Consider the following 7,602-nt stretch of genomic DNA (forward strand, 5'->3'; position numbering starts at 1 on the left):
TATAACAGAACACACATAATAGAAAGCAGTACTAGTCTATCGTAGCTGTAGAAGAAAGTTCGTTGATAGTCGTAAAGATCAATCGTTATCTTTACCAAGAAAAAAACTACATCATTAGTGACGGATCCATGGGGGGAGGATGTGGAGTTATTTGATGAGAAATCGAATTTTTTTTTCTTTGTCAAGCTAGAGCTGGCATCGAGGTTTGATGCCAGCACTAGCTTAACAAGCGACATTGGAATGGAAGGAGGCGTGAACTTCTTGTTAAATGCTCTCCCGCGGTGCTCTGTGGTAAGACCGTAAGGACTTCTGAGAGCACTTAAAATAATTACAAAAAAAAAAAATTTAAATAGAGAGTATGATTGGGGAAGTTCTCGTCTATTCTCGTTTGATTTAGCGGAAGAAACCATCTATTTTTAAAGAAAACAATCTTATTTATTCCAAGCAGTTCGGCTCAAAAAAAATTCATCAACTGAACACTTTAGCGATTCTTCGCTTGGTTGAAGAAATAAAATCTCTTTTACAAACGGAGAAGTTACATCAGATGTTTTTGTAGATTTCTCAAAAGCTTTTGGTACAGACAACCACTAAATGTTATTATCAAAGCTTAATATGCATGGCACAAGGGATAGATCCAACAAGCGGATAGAAAGCTATTTAGATAAATATTTAGATAGGTCAAAATGATGCTTATATGTTGTTTTATGGGTTTGTGTGGCCGTGGCGCAGTGGTTAGAGCGCTTGCTTTATAAGCAAGAGATCCAGGTTCGAAACGAGCCTTGGACATATTTTCGCGTCACGGTAAGGAAGGAGGCGTGAACTTTCTGGTTAAATGCACATTCGCGGTGCTCTGTGACCTGTGGTCTTCTTGGGGCACCTAAATAACAGTATAAAAAAAAATAAAAATAAAAGATAAATGTGTGCAAAATGTATATTACGGAGACAATAAACTCTCTAATCCGTTTTTAATAGAGTGTGGTGTACCTCAAGGATGAATAGTCTTTGATTTTCTTAATCTATGTAAACGATCTCTGTATGACATCAAAAAGAATTTCAACTATAATGTTTGCTGACGATAGCAACTTTTTTATCTCAGGAAAACTTATTAGCCAACTGGGCGTAGAAACGAACAATGAACTAGAAAAAATTTCAGAATGGTTTAGAGCAATCAAACTCTCTTAAATCAAGCAAAACAAAGTTTCCTTTTATTTTATCATTCTTTTAAAAAAAAAAAAGAAGTTAAATCTTTTTTTCTGAAATTGTTTATTGAAAATAGAGAAATAAGTAGGGATACTGTTACAAAATTTGTGGGTGTTTTTATTAACGAAAATCTAAATTGGAATAAAATATCGCTTACTTAGGTAGTAAAATATCCAAAGGCATAGAAATTATATACCAGTCACGTTATTTATTAAAAAAAATACTATTCAAACAAATCTATAGTTTTGTTCAAAGTTACTAAAACTACGGTAATATGGCATGGCAATATTACTGTTGTTTAAGTAACTTTGCTATATAGGTAATATAGCAAAATGCAAAAAAGTCCTTCAATTTTCTATAGTCTTTATAAACAAAAACCAGAGTACAAATATTTATTGCATACAAATAGTACCCTGTTAGAGCCTTCATGCAAAAATAAGCTTGAGCAATTCAAAATGACTTATCGTCTGGAATAAGTTTTTACTAATTAATTTAAATATTATTAATTTAAAAAACTTAAATTACTTCATAAAAACTATTAAAAAGAGTATTTCAAAGTATAAAAATTTAGTTATTGATTTTATCTAAATTTATTTTCTGCAAGCTTCTTAAATAATTTCATGTTTTTTATTATATATAAATATATTTTCAACATTGCATTAATAATAAATGTGTAAATATTATTGCAAATAAAAAAAAAAAATTAAAAAAAAAATATTTGTAAAAATATATTTTATACTTGTTATTTGACATTTTAATACCATTATAATGTAATGATTTTATGTAAAAAAATTTTGAATATGTTTTTATATTTTTTAGCAGTTCTTGATGATAAGACCATTTGAATCGGTGAGTGTTGAAAGCGCGGAAGTCCAACAATGTAAATTTTTGGGAAACTAAAAAAAACAGCACTACTTCCTCAGTAAATTTTTGTAAACGGTTTAACAAATTTTTTTTTTTGAAGGGGATGATGTTTTTCACCTTAAAAGCAAACATATTTTTTTATATTTATTTTTAAAGAACCTATAAACCAATTAACACTGTGGACTTCAGCCTTTTTAACATTTAACAAATAATTACTGCTTATTTTATTATGATTTTAATTTTGGGCTATAGAAAATAATGTCACAAACTACAAAAAAGGTTAAAGGAAAAAAAAGTTAATTACAGAAATTTTACCAGCTATGCCTAATCATTTTCCCCAACATCTTCTGCTTCTCCATCGTTGCTTTCTGCTGTAGACCATTGTAGTAGTTTGTTATAAAAGTCAATATGGTCATGTGGGATATACTTAATACACTTACTTAAGTCATTCAACTTAGCAGATTTCATTGAAGCCTTTTAGGTAAAGAAGCTGTTCTGGCAAGTTCACTTTGTTTTGAGTATTTTTTCTCATCATAAAAGTGTTTGACAATAAGATTGATAATTTCACTGGCTTTACATTGACCTATGTTGTCACAACCGTATTGAAAATGGTGACATTTGCTTATTGCATTTTGAGTTTGTTGGTTTCTCGGTCTACACATTGTTTCGATTGAGGTAACGTTTCTTTTATAGTGAACTGGCCACCAACTTTTAGCATCTTAAACTAGAGATGAACTCTCTACATCAACCACTAAAAACTTTCTTTGATTACTACATTTTAATATAATTTTTTTTATTTCTTGAACGCTGTACACTCTGTCATGCTTTTCTAACTCTCTTTTTATAATCGAAAAGTCACGGTCACAGGGCAAAAAACTGTGCCCTCTGATTGGGAAAAATTGATTGACCTTTTAATCCACTTATTGTCAGTAAGCGCCATAAAATGTTTTGAAAAGCAATGGTTTTTGTTTTGCCCCCCCACAATTATCGGCATAAAAGTTGAGTTCATCATGAGGACAAGTAGACAGGTAGACAGGTAGTGCAAAAGAAAGGAGCAAGTTTCATTTGGAGACTTTCTAGCCTGCTCCTTCAAATAAAGGTAGAGTGTTGCAACACTTCACTTAACATCATGAATAGAAAATACACTAACCGTTAACTGCCTTAGGTAAAAAAACTCTTGCACAGGTATTTTGGGCAGTGAAATGTTTGGCATATAATCTGAACTTTACTACTTCATTTTTGTTCGTGAATAGTTCATACATTAATTTTAAGTTCAAACTTTCACTCAAAAAATAACTTTCTTTTCCGCCATAGTGGATCAGTTTTTTTGGAAAGGAGTCTATGTGAGCGTATACCTTAGCTAGTATATCATGACTGGTAATGTAATTCGTATGTACTCTTCTCAAAGCTTTAACTGCTTTTCCATCCATTTTTAAACCCCTTACTCTTCAAAGCCTCTTTTCTGACACAAAAAATATTGATAAAAATACCACAACACACACCTGTACTCAATCATCTCCAATCAAAACATGATACTTCAATTCCTTTTTGTTTCCGCTGTTACTTTTTCTTTTTCGCATAGTATCTTCATTGGCATTACGACTATTTCCCTTGCTATCTCTTGAACCAGGCCTCTTCCACACAATATTCGTAACATGCTGTGTAAAAATAAATCCTGCTCATCTTTTGTATTGATCTGGCTGTAGAAGTTTATAAATGCATCATCGAGGTTGTCTTTGCCAATAGATTTAAAACACTTTCTTGAACAACTGAGAAAAAACACTATTTTGTAATTTGACTTTATAAAAAAAAATATAGGTAGCCTAGTCTAGGAAACAAAATAGAGTTTAAGTTAAAATACAATAAGTAATTGTAGACTACCCTAAAAGTGTTATTCTATTGTCTTTGGCCTACAGATATTTACAACCTAAACAACCTAGGTCTAAAGGCCAACTATAAATTACAGAGCCTAAATCTGACCAAATTTTAGACAAATTATTATAATTTGGCATAGACCTTTCATTAAATTAAGAACTATTGTGTATTATCTCTTACCTACATGGGTCTCCGATAGACTTTGAATGAACTTTTTTTTCCTTGTGGTTTTCATATACCACACAAGTAAGCCTAGATTTTTTAATCTTATTCCTTTTATAATCATCTGGGTTTCTTATCTTTTTTTTATAACTTGTATGATCAGTCTCACTACCACTATCCCCCATTTAAAAAAGCAGTTAATCAATCTAAATCACTATTAAAACGATGAAACGTAATAAACTAACTTTATTTACCACGCTGTTGTGCAATCAAAACAAAGTGAAGTTACGTTTGGCCCGCTGTCTTCAGCGCAAAGTTTCTTGTTTTATGTTAAAAGGGCTGAAGTCTAGACTTCAGCCTTTTTAACAAAAAACTAAAACTTTTAAACACTGTACAGGCTAGAGAAAACTTTTGACACACACTTTTTTAACACAAAATGATGGAGCTATCCTTTGAATATACAAATTTGCAAAAAAAGTCAATTTTGTAAAATATGTGACTTCCGCCCTTTTAACATTCACCGATTCATTTCTGCAAGTTTTCCGCGTTTTTTTTTACAGTGGTAGAGTGAATTAATTATTTTTTTAAAACCACTTTGCAATGTTTTGGTTTTACTAATATATTCACTGTTAACGAATTTTTATTATGTAATTACGAATTCGTAACATTAAGGGAAAAAAACAAACTTAAAACCAAAAAAAAAAAAAAAATCTATCATGTTTCTTGCATTAACAATTTTCGTCTTAAAACCAACAGCGACAACCAACGCAGACGTCCATTAAATATCACTACGGTTGAAAATTTTGAAAAACTTTGTTTCTGGTTAGAGGAAGGAACTGACAAAGAATAGTATACCCTTTTGGATGTACGAAAATGAAAGAACTTAGCAGTTATATACGCGTTACTCTACTAAATCTTTGAAATAAAAATTACTTGAACATTATGGTGATCATATTTTTTGTAGAAATCTCCGGCTAATTTAATTTAGTTGGTTTCAGAGATTTTTTTATCATTTCAAAATTTCAAAAAACGAAAGGTCACTCTAAAAATGATATCATAGCTGTTGCTGCAAATATAATTAAGAGCGAAATCAGAGAAATGAATATCAATAAATCTGAATACCTGTCATTAGAGAATATGGGTGTAATTAAACATTTCAGATTTCTTTAGAACAACGGTATGAGATTTATAAAAAAATGTTGAGACCTACTTTAGCTCTACGAGGTGTGTTCAAAAAATATTTCTAAAAAAAGTTATATCTAGCGAATATTTTAGATATAAAATCGATTGTATGTTTTTGAAAATATTATCTGAAAACAAATTTTCTTTGGTTTACATAAAAAAAATCAAAATTTCCGTGATTTACATTTTACTTTATCAGCAAATACTCGAATAATGAATAAATACACGAATAAATAATGAATAAATACACAAATAAATAATGAATAAATACACGAATAAATAATGAATAAATACACGAATAAATAATGAATAAATACACAAATAAATAATGAATAAATACACGAATAAATAATGAATAAATACACAAATAAATAATGAATAAATACACAAATAAATAATGAATAAATACACGAATAAATAATGAATAAATACACAAATAAATAATGAATAAATACACGAATAAATAATGAATAAATACACGAATAAATAATGAATAAATACACAAATAAATAATGAATAAATACACGAATAAATAATGAATAAATACACGAATAAATAATGAATAAATACACGAATAAATAATGAATAAATACACGAATAAATAATGAATAAATACACGAATAAATAATGAATAAATACACAAATAAATAATGAATAAATACACGAATAAATAATGAATAAATACACAAATAAATAATGAATAAATACACAAATAAATAATGAATAAATACACGAATAAATAATGAATAAATACACGAATAAATAATGAATAAATACACAAATAAATAATGAATAAATACACGAATAAATAATGAATAAATACACGAATAAATAATGAATAAATACACAAATAAATAATGAATAAATACACGAATAAATAATGAATAAATACACAAATAAATAATGAATAAATACACAAATAAATAATGAATAAATACACGAATAAATAATGAATAAATACACAAATAAATAATGAATAAATACACGAATAAATAATGAATAAATACACGAATAAATAATGAATAAATACACAAATAAATAATGAATAAATACACGAATAAATAATGAATAAATACACAAATAAATAATGAATAAATACACAAATAAATAATGAATAAATACACGAATAAATAATAAATAAATACACAAATAAATAATGAATAAATACACGAATAAATAATGAATAAATACACGAATAAATAATGAATAAATACACAAATAAATAATGAATAAATACACGAATAAATAATGAATAAATACACGAATAAATAATGAATAAATACACGAATAAATAATGAATAAATACACGAATAAATAATGAATAAATACACGAATAAATAATGAATAAATACACGAATAAATAATGAATAAATACACGAATAAATAATGAATAAATACACGAATAAATAATGAATAAATACACGAATAAATAATGAATAAATACACGAATAAATAATGAATAAATACACGAATAAATAATGAATAAATACACGAATAAATAATGAATAAATACACGAATAAATAATGAATAAATACACGAATAAATAATGAATAAATACACGAATAAATAATGAATAAATACACGAATAAATAATGAATTAGTAAAGTAATCAACACTTTTGAAAGAATTAATAACAATCTTGATAAAGTATAAACAAGCACATAATAATATAATTATATTACATCTCCTTTTATACATTTACAATAAAGATATACTTAAAAACTTATCTTTAAGTAATATATATTGGTTAGATAATAAATATAAGTAATTCGCCCGGCCAACATTAACATACGGGTACCGTACGGGGTCCATCCAGGTCGTCAACTGGGTCCCGGGTAAGGGTCCCACGAGGTTTACCCATTGCAAATCTTAAAAAACTACGTTTAAATGTTTAAAATTAACAAAAAAAGCAAATTTGTATATAACTTGATTGGTTTATTTCAAAAAAAATAATTAAAATTACAGTCGAAATTAAGCAAACTTTTAAACGATTCTTTAATCGTGTATCGAATGCTTTAACGGTTATTTCGCGAATTGAAAGCTTTTCCATTGTTGTTTAAACGACTTCTTTGAAAACCTCTTTACACAATATCTCGTTACAATATGATCTGTAAAAAAATTAAAGTTAACTGTTAGTTATAAATTAAATTAAAATGTAATTTTCACCATCGAAGGTAGAAAAATATAATCTTTAATTTTATAATCGACATTTATTTGAACGTTTTAAAATGTACTAGTAATAAATAAGCACTGATAAATAAATTATATAAAACTATTACATAAATATAATTTTATATTTATATTGAATATAATTTGAT

The 7,602-nt window shown here is 27.4% G+C and overlaps 1 long non-coding RNA gene across 1 annotated transcript in view; it reads right to left on the minus strand.

Annotated features, from left to right (window-relative positions):
• Positions 1 to 7,198: 7,198 nt before the first annotated feature.
• The window catches only part of LOC136084998 (uncharacterized), a 13,290-nt gene continuing 12,886 nt past the window's right edge, over positions 7,199 to 7,602 (minus strand). The window contains exon 4 of the long non-coding RNA XR_010640987.1: positions 7,199 to 7,392. This is a non-coding gene — a long non-coding RNA (uncharacterized LOC136084998). The remainder of the gene's footprint in view (positions 7,393 to 7,602) is intronic.

This window comes from Hydra vulgaris, chromosome 09 (genome assembly GCF_038396675.1).
Source record: "Hydra vulgaris chromosome 09, alternate assembly HydraT2T_AEP".
In the NCBI taxonomy this organism is placed as follows: domain Eukaryota; kingdom Metazoa; phylum Cnidaria; class Hydrozoa; order Anthoathecata; family Hydridae; genus Hydra; species Hydra vulgaris.